Source organism: Rhinoderma darwinii, chromosome 6, assembly GCF_050947455.1.
Source record: "Rhinoderma darwinii isolate aRhiDar2 chromosome 6, aRhiDar2.hap1, whole genome shotgun sequence".
NCBI lineage: Eukaryota > Metazoa > Chordata > Amphibia > Anura > Rhinodermatidae > Rhinoderma > Rhinoderma darwinii.
Window position 1 is genome coordinate 96,386,462 of NC_134692.1, and position 12,889 is coordinate 96,399,350.

Genomic DNA, 12,889 nt, shown 5'->3' on the forward strand with positions numbered 1-12,889 from the left:
TAAGGGGGGGCATTCTGGGGGCTGAGCACTGGTGTCCTTCCCTTTATATATCCTAAATTTGTAGGTATACCCTGATGCACTCTCGCACAGCTTATACATCTTCACGCCATACCGTACCCTCTTACCCGGCAGGTACTCACGGAATTGTACCCTCCCTTTAAAATCTACCAAGGACTCATCAATAGAAATACACTTCTCAGGGTGTATGATTGGGAAAACCGGGCACTGAAAAGTTCTAACTGGGGTCATCTTGGGGTGGGCACGGCTTATTATCAGTATAATGTAAGACGCGAAGTATTGCCTAATTATTTTTTTAGGTTCCAGTTCAGTTCTGAAGTTGCTTTGATGGGCCTATATATTAGAAACCCCTATCAAACACCCCATTTTAGAAACTAGACCCCTCAAAGTATTCACAACAGCATATAGAAAGTTTATGAACCCTTTAGGTGTTTCGCAGGAATTTAGAGCAAAGTAGAGGTGAAATTTAAATTATTTTTTTTTGTCAGAAAATCCTCTTTATACCATTTTTATAACACAAAAGGTTTCACCAGAGAAACGCAACTTAATACTTATTGCCCAGATTCTGCAGTTTTGAGAAATATCCCACATGTGGCCCTAGTGCGGTAATGGACTGAAGCACCGGCCTCCAAAGCAAAGGAGCACCTAGTGGATTTTGAGCCCTCCTTTTTATTAGGCACCATGTCCGGTTTGAAGAGGTCTTGTCGTGCCAAAACAGTGGAAAACTCCCAAAAGTGCCCCATTTTGGAAACTAGACCCCTTGAGGAATTCATTGCAGTTTTCATGGGGTGCATGTGACTTTTTGATCAGTTTTTATTCTATTTTTAAGTGGCGTGATGACTTAAAAAACGCAATTCTACTATTCTATTCTATTTTTTTTACAGCGTTCACCGTGCGCTATAAATGACATATTCACTTTATTCTGCGGGGCGATACAATTACGGCGATACCATATGTTTATAGTTTTTTTTATGTCTTATGGCGTTTGCACAATAAAATACTTTTTGTAAAAAAACATTTACTTTTTGTGTTACCTTATTCTTAGAGCCATGACTTTTATTTTTCCATCAATAAAGCCGTGCGAGGACTTGTTTTTTTCGTAACGAACTTTAGTTTCGATCAGCACCATTTTTAGGTACCATTTTTAGGTACTTTTTGATCTCTTTTTATTCCATTTTTTGGGAGGTGAAGTGACCAAACAATTGTGATTGTGGTACAGTTTATTATTATTTTCTTTTACGGCGTTCACCGTACGGGATAAATAACGAAATAATTTTGTAGTTCAGGCCGTTACGGACGCGGCGATACCAATTATGTATAGTTTATTTGTTTGTTTATATATTTTTATTAATAATAAAGGACTGATAAGGGAAAAGGCGGGATTTTTACTTTTATTACTTTTAAAACTTTTATTTTCTTATTTTTACACATCTTTTTTTAACTTCTTTTTTACTTTATTACTTTGCCCCACTAGGGGACTTGAGGGCAGGAGGCCCTGATCGCTATTCTAATACACTGCACTACATGCGTAGTGCAGTGTATTAGAGCTGTCAGCCGGACGTCATTGTTTGGTGTCCGGTTGCCATAGTCACCATCGCCAGCCGCTATCGCGTAGCAGGCTGGCGATTGTAGCTTAACCCCTAAAAAGCCGTGATCACTATTGAACACAGCTTTTAATGGGTTAATCAGCAGGGACACAGCGATCGGTTCCCGCTGTAGGAGCTGTGGCAGCTGCTGTACGAGACAGCAGCTGTCACAGCTCCTGCATGTGTCGGGAGGACGGCCGAAATGGCCGTTACTCCCGCGACGTAATAGTCCGTTGCTGAGCGCGAACGATACACTTAGCGCGACAGATTATCACGCCGCTGAGCGTTAAGGGGTTAAGGAATCTATCTCGGGGTATAGTGAGCATTTAGACCCCACCGGTCTTTTGCAGAATTTATTGGATTTAGGCCCTAAAAATTAATATCAGCATTTTTTTACACTAAAATGTTTAATTTTCACAAGGAATAAATGAGAAAAATCACCCCAATTTTTATAAAGCAATTTCTCCAGAGTACGGAAATACCCCACATTTGGTCATAAACTGCTGTTTGGACACACGGCAGGGCTCAGAATGGCAGGAGGGCTATTTGGCCTGCAGATTTTGCTGGATTGGTTTTTGGGCGCCATGTCGCATTTGCAAAACTCTATGGTACCAGAGTACAGTGGAAGCCCCCAAGAAGTGACCCCATTTTATAAACTACACCCCTTAAGGCATTTATCATTTGCCTGGACATATGACAGGGCTCAGAAGTGAAGAGCACCATGCGTATTTGAGGTCTATTTTGGTGATTTTCACAGCATTGACCCACAATTTTAGGGCTCTGAGGTCAAATAGTAAAATTGGATCTACATGTGGAAATCTGCTTCAAAACTATAACAGAAATAATCCCACATTATGCAAAAAAATCCATGATTGGGTCGCTATGGACGTGTATTTTTTTTAACGTTTTCATTTTTTCCCTATAATAAAAGTCTTATTATAGGAAAAAACTCAGTGTTTGTTTTTATTAACTTGAAACTTTTCTTTTTACACTTTTATTCAACATTTTTATTAACATTTTTTTAAGTCTCACTAGGGCACTTGGGGGCCTGGGCCTCTGATCTTTAGTCTAATACATTGCACTACCCACGTAGTGCAATGCATTAGAGCTGTCAGTGATTCACTGACAGCAAGCCTATTAGGTCCCGTCTCTGGACGAGGCCTAATAGTCTATCATTTGTGACAGACCAGGAGGCCATTGTTGGGCCTCTGGTTGTCATAGCAACGATCGGCATCCTCACGATCACATCGTGTTGATGCTGATCGCTGCAAACCACTAAGATGCCTCGATCGCTTTTGATCGCGGAATCTAAGGGCTTAATGGCAGGGATTGGAGCTCGCTCCGTTCCCTGCCATTACAGCAAAGTGTCAGCTGTAACAAACAGCTGACACCGGCGGCTGATGGCGCAAGCTCAGCTTCTGGGCATGCGCCATCTTGTTACTGCGGCCGGATGCCTTTTAGGCCCCACCTCTGGGTGGGACCTAGCATGCATCCGTACTTTGCAAACAGGAGGCCATGGTTAGGCCTCCGGTCTGCCAGAGCAGTCATTGGAAACCCCGCAATTTCATTGCGGGGTTCCGATCTGCTTGTAAACACCATAGATGCAGCGCTCTCTTTTGAGCGCTGCATCTAAGAAGTTAATCGGCCAGATCGGAGGCTAGTTCCGGTCATGGCCTTGAAGCAGTGATAGCATTAAGCTATCACTGCTTTAAAACTGTGTCTGCAGACATGTCTGCAGTCACAGTACCCTGTTAACGCTCTGACGTAATAGCCCGTCAGTTCGCGTTAACAGGACAATGCCTGCGACGTACTATTATAGCGTTAAGGGGTTAAACTGGAAATTTTTAAAAAAGTAACAACCTATAAAATACAGGTATTACACACCTTAGCCACCTAATTTTGCCTATTTATTTCTGTTTTGCATTCAGACAATGCAATATTTTTTTATTTTTCCATCGACGTAGCATAATGAGAGCTTGTTTTTTGCAGGATTAGATATATATGTTAATATAAATGATTAAATAACTGTTAATATTTTTTTTAACAAGGAATGGATAAGAAGCAACTTTGCCGTTGCTTTATGTGTTTATTTTTTATATACTTTTTTTATACAGGTATTTACGATTTCGGCGATACCTTATATGTGATCTTTTGTTTTGTTACCACCTTTGGAAAATAAAATCTATTAGGCCATGCCTTTGACTCGCCTAATAGGCACATAGGCGACTTGCAATCGTGTCGTGGGTTGCAGATGGAGTGACAGAGGAAGCCCCCTCTCTCTGTCTTACCCTCTAGATGCTGTGGCCGATGTTGACCATGGCAACTAGGGGGTTAACTTTGTAGCAGTACTCCATTGTCTAGTATTCTTCGATCACGGGGATCTTCAGCACCACTTAACGCCAGTAGAGAGTTAATGCAGCTATTGCACCGTTTAAAAACGGTGACTTACAGTTAACTGCCTACTTCTGTAACGTATGTAGTCGTACAGCAGTTGGCAAGTGGTTGAAGATTGAGTGCACCCTCAAATGCTATATATTTTCTGAAAGCAGACTACCTTGACGTTTGCAATTGTTTTGATGTGCTGTTGGCAGCCATGTCCTCCTTCACGTGACAAACTGTTCTTTTTTTAATATGCCCAAAAAAAATGACAAGTAAAAAAATAGCTTTTTCCCATTTTTTCCCTAAGGTAATGTTAATTTTTTTTTTTTTTACGTAATTGCTAAAGCTACGTCTATAGAAGTCAAAACTATTCTAACATAACGTTTCTTAACCAATAAATTGAATGCCGTAAAAATAAAGAAAAACAGAATTGCTGTTTTTTGGTCACCTTAGCTCCCTAAAAAATGTAATAAAAAGTGATAAAAAAGTCGTATATGCAAAATGCTACATATAAAAACTTCAGCTCAGCCCACTAAAAACAAGCCATCACACTGCTCAAATGGTGGAAAAATAAAAAATATTTTAGTCTCAGAATATAGCAACGCAAAAAATGTTTTTTTCAACAAATAGTTTTGTCTTTGTATATTTAGCAGAACATTTTAAAAAAGCTGGAAATATGAATCTAAACTATATAAAAACTATATAAATATAAAAATAAATAATATTTGGTATCATTGTAATCGTATTGACCCGCAGAATGAAGTTAACATTTCGCTTTTACAGCACGGTTAACGCCATAAAAACAAAACCCAAAGAACTATCGAGGAATCACCGTGTTTTGTTTTGTTTTTCATTTCACCAGACAAATATTTTTTTCCAGTTTTCCAGTACAATGTATAGTAAATTGAACAGTGCCATTAAAAACTACGATTCGACCCACAAAAAATAAGCCCTCATACGGCTATGTCAATGGAAAAATAAAACAGTTATAGCTTTTGGAATGTGGTCAGGAAAAATGGAAGATGAAAAACTGAAAAATATCTTGGTCGCCAAGGGGCTAAATATATAAAAAAAAATGCATATTCTAAACATGTTATTTATCTTCCCTTGATGAAACTAACGTTAAATACATGATACATTCCCTTTAAATATCCTGCAAGTTAGTCAAAGATGAGTCACAGCTTATAGACTTACACTCTTGCCCCTTAATAAAAGAGCTTTTTATAGAAGTTTCATTTGCTGTACATTTAATTAAAATAGTTGTCATATGTTATGAGATCACACCATCTGATTATTGCAGAATTATTGTTTGTTCTCTAATCTTGAATTGTGCAAGGATAATCCAGTGGTTTTTGCAGAGAAAGTGGCCATATGTGAAGAGCCTTGTGCTGCTCTTTTCACATTGGGCAATGAAACATCAGGTTATGGGGTCATCTGCCAATCACAGAATGTACTGTAATCTCTATCACACTTGCTACAGCTGGGAAAAAATATGTTTCTGCAAAAATGGCTAATACACAGTAAATTTATTGGAAATGTATTGAATATTATATACAGACAAGCTTTTTTTTTTGCATAATGTGGGATTATTTCTATTATAGTTTTGAAGCAGATTTCCACATGTAAATCTATAACATTTCTTAAAATAGTCAGATTATAGTGCATTTATAGTACCAAATGATGTGACCTCAGGCTGTGACTTGCTGCCCCAATGGTACCCCTGAACTCACTTAATGCTAAACATCAGCAGAGTATATAGGCCCTATTCAGCTTTGATTTATTGTCTATGATGCAAGTATCTGTATAAAATAGTTATGGCTCTGCTCCATCAGATTTTTCTTGCCATTGATGAGAGATCAGTATTGTCTACTGCACTATTCTGGCACAAAACAAACCAACCAGAATCCTGACAGACTAATGGGTCGTCATATCCATTATGGGTCTTTTCAAATTGGATGCCATAATGCCAGTGTGAATAGAGCCTCAAAGAAGCACTCCGGCAATTTTTTTTCCTGCACATGTCATGCTAACTCACCAGCAATATTTTAGCACTATCATTTGTTTTATACCAGCTCAGTTGCATCCATGTATTGTATTTTGAACCCTTTCATTATAAGCAGCTGTGTCGTGTGTTCTCAGTTTTACCACCAAAATAGACCATACTCTCATGTGTAGACAGGAGGATACTCACACCTGTGTAGATTACTTCCTGTGAGCTACAGTATTACATCATCACCTATCAAATCCCTCCTGGTAGTTCATGGTCACCTCCCCTTCTCACCCAGCTCCACCCTCCTTAGTTCTCTGTATGCCCTCCTATGCATAGTGCTGCTAAATAGATAATTTCTTCCCTATCTAAGGTACCAGGAGTGCAGTGATATAATAGGAAAGTCCATACAATAATTAGCTGCAGTACTAAAACTCCCCTGACTCACACTGACTGTCTACACCATCTGTGACTGCTGTGTGTAGAATCCCCTGTGTATTTCTATGACATGTAGCTTCTCACTTCTCTCCCTTGCGTGCTGCTTGCAAGCAACAGGGAACTCTATCACTAGCAGGAGACAGGCTGAAGCTGCATCATATAGGAATAATACACAGACTGTATGATGACAAAAGTTTTATATCACTGATCTTTCACTAACTGCACTTAGGTCTCAGAGCAGAGCAAATGCAGTGTAATGAGACTCTGTCCCCTATGCCTCTGCAAAGCCATAAGCATCATGGGAAATGTAGGTTGCATGAGGGGAACTTAAATAGGCTCTTTCACCAGATTATAAGTGTCCTATCGTCTACATGATCTGATTGGCGCTGTAATGTAGATAACAGCAGTGGTTTTTATTTTGAAAAACGATCATTTTTGAGCAAGTTATGAGCTAGTTTAGATTTATGCAAATGAGTTTCTCAATGGACAACTGGGCGTGTTTTTACTTTTTACCAACTGGGTGTTGTACAGAGGAGTGTATGACGCTGACCAATCAGTGACCAATCCGTGTCCTACACTTCTCTTTGTTCCAGCCAAGCTTCTTTCACTGCACAATCACACTGTCCTGTGGATCATGCTGGGCTGGAACAATGAGAAGTGTATGACGCTGATTAGTCACTGATTGGTCAGCCTCAGGGGAAGAAGGAACCAAGATGGCAGAAAACTCATAAATGACCCATCAACTAAAACAGGTATACACGAGGCATACACAAAAGCCTCTACTTTATTCTTTAAGGGTATGTGCACACGATGAGAGGCTTTTACGGCTGAAATGACAGACTGTTTTCAGGAGAAAACAGCTGCCTCGTTTCAGCCGTAAAAGCTCCTCCTCGTATTATGCAAGGCGTCTGTGACGCTCGTAAATCTTGAGCTGCTCTTCATTGAGTTCAATGAAGAACGGCTCAAATTACGTTGCAAAGAAGTGCCCTGCACTTCTTTGCCGAGGCAGTCAATTTACGCGTCGTCGTTTTACAGCTGTCAAACGACGACGCGTAAATTACAGGTCGTCTGCACAGTACGTCGGCAAGCCCATTCAAATGAATGGGCAGATGTTTGCCGACGTATTGTAGCCCTATTTTCAGGCATAAATCGAGGCATAATACGCCTCGTTTACGCCTGAAAATAGGTCGTGTGAACCCAGCCTAATAATAGCATATGCTGCACTAAAAATAGTTGAAGTGCTTCTTTAAAACCAATGTACACCTTTTGAAATCGTTTTTTTTTTTTTTTTAAATAAATATTTCTATCAGTGTGTTTTGTGCAGCTTTCTAAATACTTTTTATTCGAAATTATTTTAACTTTTTGAAATAGAGCTGCTCTGTATAACAGCTGTATCTAGAGCTGAAACCTGTATCCGTCAGGTTAGCGGGACTGACGAGTTCAGTGTTAACGGGTCCTGTGTGTCTCTAACACGCAGGATCAAGCTTTTACCAATCGCACCTGAGATGTAAACGATAAGAGGTGGATCCGACTCGCTGTCACTGAACCTATCAGTACCGCTGACCTGACGGATTCAGGTCTCAGCACTAGATGCAGCTGCTCTGTATACAGTATACAAAGCAGCTGTATCTCAAAAAGTAATAATCATTTTTAATAAAAAGTATTTTGAAAGTTGGAAAACATACTAATAGACTTTTTTTTATAGAAAAAAAATGTAAAGGTGTACATAGCCTTTAAATGTACAACAGGATCAGTAAAGACTAAATACAGGAACATTTGTATAGTGACATTGTTGACATTTCTTAATAGTTACTCAGTGTATAGTGTAAAAAAAACACATCCAAAATGAAATCTTCAGTTTTGTCTGGATTTTTTTAGTTTTACAAAAATATTCCTGTATCCATGTTTTTTTTAATGTAAATATGAACTTTCCATTTTGTATTTTACTTATGGTTGAAAAACACAAACTTAAGGCCTCATGCACACGACCGTAGCCGTGTGCACGGCCGTGATTTTCGGGTCGGCCGGCTGCGGACTGTCAGCGGACTGTCAGCCGCAGGCTGCCCGCAAATCGCGGGACATGCACATGGCCGCGGCCATTGTTTTCAATGAGCCCGGACTGCAGAACCGGGCCGTAATAAGACATGCCCATTCTTTCTGCGGTCCGGGCTCCCGGGCCGTGCACGGACCGCAAAAACTACGGTCGTGTGCACGGCCCCATAGAAAAGAATGGGGCCGCAATTCTCCCGTGTATTTTCGGGGGAATTGCGGCCGCAAAAACACGGTCGTGTGCATGAGGCCTAAGATTGTAAAATATGTAATGTAAATTTAATGATTCTATAACAATTCCAAAGATGTTGAAAATGTTTTAATATAGACTTTTTTTGACACATGACCATGAGTAAAAATGTTACGTTGCAGTGCAAAGGTAGTGTTGTATAATATTGACTATTAAGACGACATCTCATAGTGAATGGTAAGCGCTTTGTATGACTGATGAACATCACAGCTTTGCTGCAGACAGCTTCCACCTTCAGCAGAACTGTTGAAAATGGCAATGATGGCAGCTTTTCGTGTCTCCTATTTGAAAAGCTCTTTTAGATAACGACACTTGACCTTTTTAGAGATTCTCTATTGTGTATATATATATTTATTACAAATGATGTTCCCAGACACTTACTACCACTCACTATCTATTATATAGATAAAATGACCTTGCCTCATATTTGTTAGTATGTTATAGTCACTGAAACCACAAGTGAGTCATGAGAAAATACATTCAAGAATCAGTGGTGTTTTTCTTGCTGTATCTTTTGGTTCTGTTAAAATTAGTATAACAATAGATGCCTTAGATATGTAAATTATAATATGGAAGACAAATAAGCTGTGACGAAAGTGGTATGTTACTTTGGAAATAGGGTTGTAATGCAAAATATAGGAAATAATGCACTCTGCAAAGTTTCTTTTTACATTTAATCATTATATATATATATATATATATATATATATATTATTATAATTTTTTTTTTTATTATTATTTTTTCTTGCTCTGTGACAATAATGGCATCCAGTAAAAGAAATAGCGATATCTTGGCTTTCTGGGTATTTCTATAGACCCACATGTTGCTAGTTAGGCTGGCCATAGGCACAAATTGCTTTCAGTACCATCTAAAAATTAATTTTTTTCAAGGTGCAGTAGCATGAATCACATAGAATATTTTAACGTATATTTCAGCTATTGTGATGTGCTTCCAAGATGCACTAAATTAAATGGGTATTACTGTTTCAGCAAATAAAGCTTGTTCATTATGTAATGAAAAGTTTTAAAATGTACTTTCTATACCAATTGCTCAAAATGTTAAAAATCTCTATTTACTGTAATTGAATGGAAACCGTAATCTTTTATATAATCAAGAGATATGAAGATACGGCACTCATCGGAATGTAGTTACTGCACTTTATTTTAGAAATAGGCATAAAAACGGCGGGTTAGAACATACACTACAGACAGGCGACGGCCATTTTGCATTGCCCCATGTTACATTTATTGTTTACTTTTAGTGGATAAAAATTTATCCTGGTCATGTGATCACACAGGTGCCCCGCTTATTACAAGACACAGCTCTGATAACTGTGCTGTAATTCGAACAAATGTACCACTTGTATGAGTAACATATGACTAGGACAGATTTATATCCCCTGGTATTCCTATTGAATGATAACAAGTAGAGATCCTGAAATCATGAGGATTTGCTAAATATTGATAAGTATATTGGAAAACTGTAACTTTTCATTATACAATTAATAACCCTTTAAACCGTAATAGCCCTTTTAAAACACTGTATTTTTTTTATACATTGAATGTCTTACCTTATTTTATTGCTCTTATCTGTCAGGCTGTGCCCTCCATTGAAATTATGGAATTCCCCAAAACGAGGGATCTGCATTCCTTTCTACCAGGAAGCATGAAGACATTCCTACCTCAGCATAGGAGGTAGTTCTCCTGTACTAATTTAAGTAGGCACAGAAGAAAAATTATTGTAATATACACAAGATTGACAAACAGGAAAAATATAGGGGAACGGTAGAGATAGACCAGGAAGCATCTCTACGCTTGCACCTGCCTTCAGCTTTAATTATGGTTGCAATTTCCTGTCTGAGCTTTCAGTAGGAAAAGCAGCTCAGGAGCACAAACTACTGCCCTAACAATTTAAATGTTGTACAAGCAAAGAGAAGATAATCATTTATGAATAAATCCAGAGTAATAATGATAAAATGGCCTTATGTGTTGGTGAGAGGTGTTGTCAGATGTCTTCTTCTGTTAAATGGACACTAACTTATCAAACAACTTATGCTAATCAAATAGTATACCTGATATATATATCAACTTTGTAATTTACTTACTGTTAAAAATGTGTTGTTTTATCAATGCAAATTCTGTGTATAGTTACTGTCACTAGGTGGCAGTAATCTGCTGTCCACCCCCTGTTGTCAAGCAAAATCCATTCCTAGTTACAGAGCAGAGGGGACAGACTGTGGGAAGTGTGAGCGTGTCTCTTCACAGAATGCTTATATAAGTCTATGGAGAGAGGAAAGGGGAAGCAGGAGAAGAGAAAGAGACTCTGACATGCTGCCCAGAGAAGTCTATTTAGAGGAGGGGGAGCAGAGAGCAGACACAAGCTGCTGGTGAGAGCTATATGTCACCCCAATGCTGGATTCTCAGCTACACTGCTCATTACCGCTGTATGATCTCATCCATGCTTCTGATTCTATATATGTGATAGAGATAAGAAAACAGAATGTCGCCTTCTTGTGTACAGTGTATAAAAGACGTGATAACAGTTAGCCTCCGCACACAAGCTCAGAAAAAAATGAAAATTAACGATAGAGCCTGCAGAGGGAAAAACTGCTAAAAAAAAATAAAATATGCCATATGTAAGTCATATAATGACTAGAACTACTGTGATTCTTTATGTACACACATATGACAGCTTATTCTTAGGAGTCACCTTAAAAGTTAGGTACACTTTAAGGTATGGCTTTTAACCCCTTCCCGACATCCGCCATATATAAACGGCGCATGTCTGGTGGGGAAGCATGGAGCAGGCTCACGGCCTGAGCCTGCTCCAAAGAAGAAGTGTGTTAAATGCCATGGTTAATAGCGACGCAGCATTTAAAGTACTAAAAACAGGGGGGTGACCCCCTGTAACATTCCAACGCCCCCCCCCCCCCACCCGTGACTGTGTCGTTGGTTGGCATGGCTTTCTAGGGGCATGATGATGGCCCCCAGGTCCACCAGCTTTCTCCTACTATGAAGCCCTGCCTCCAGCAAAGCTTCATAGGAGACTGTCAGTATCTCGGTATACTACAGTACATTAGTATTGCAGTATATCATGCAAGCAATCCAGCGATAGCTGGTTCAAGTCCTCTAGGGAGACAAGTAAAAAACAGTCAAATTACTTTTTTTTTTAAAAACTAATTAAAAAAAACAATTAAAAGTTCAAAAAAATCTCCTTTTCCATTTTTCCCTCAAGCACAATGTAAAAAAAATTAACATAACTGATATCGACGCGTCCGTAAAAGTCTGAATTATTACAATTTATCATTATTTAGTCTGCACGGTGAACGCCGTAAAAATGTAATATTAAAAACTTAAAAATTAAATAAAAAGCGATCAAAAAGTCTTATGTAACCCAAAATTGTACCAATATAAACTACAGCTTGCCCCGCAAAAATTAAGCCCTCATACAGCTAAATCGACGGAAAAATGAAAAACTTATGGCTCTCAAAATGTGGTGACAAAACTCCAATTTTGTTTTTAACAATCTGTTTTTTCATAGTAAAAGTAGTAAAACATAAAAAAACTATATACATTTGTATCGCTGTAATCGTATTGACCCTCGGAATAAAGTTAACATGCCGTTTTTACCGCATGGTGAACGCCGTAAAAACAAAGCCACCCAAAGGATTGAGGTATCGCTGTTTTTTTCCACCCCGCAAATATATTTTTTACAGTTTCTCACTACATAATATGGGACAATAAATGTTGCTGTGACAAAAAAAAAAACCCTCATACGGCAATATTGATGAAAAAATAAAAAAGTTACGGCTTTTGGAAGGTGGAAAGGAAGAAATTAAAGTGAAAATCCGAAAAATGGCTGCAACAAGAAGGGATTAAAGCTCTTCTGCTGACATCTATGTTATGTATTATGTTTATGCCACTTTTGGAGTCAGTTTTTTTTACTGTAATTTAAAACATTTTTTTTTTTTCTATTACATGTTACAAATGTTATGGGGCCTGTCCTTGCGACAGGTTCCCTTTAAGCGTATAAAAATAATATAATATCCTGAGCCAGATTGTGGAGAGGTTAATTTGCTTCTAGGAATATACTCTACAAGAGCCGTAAATATTTGAACATCGACCAAATCTTAAAACCTTGTAACTGTGGTTGAGAACAAAGGTTTTTTTTGTATATGAAGT

General features: G+C 38.5%; 1 protein-coding gene across 2 annotated transcripts in view; it reads left to right on the forward strand.

Moving 5' to 3' along the window:
* KATNIP (katanin interacting protein) overlaps positions 1-12,889 on the forward strand; it is a 361,314-nt gene that overhangs the window by 284,804 nt on the left and 63,621 nt on the right. The gene's annotated exons all lie outside the window — the stretch shown is intronic.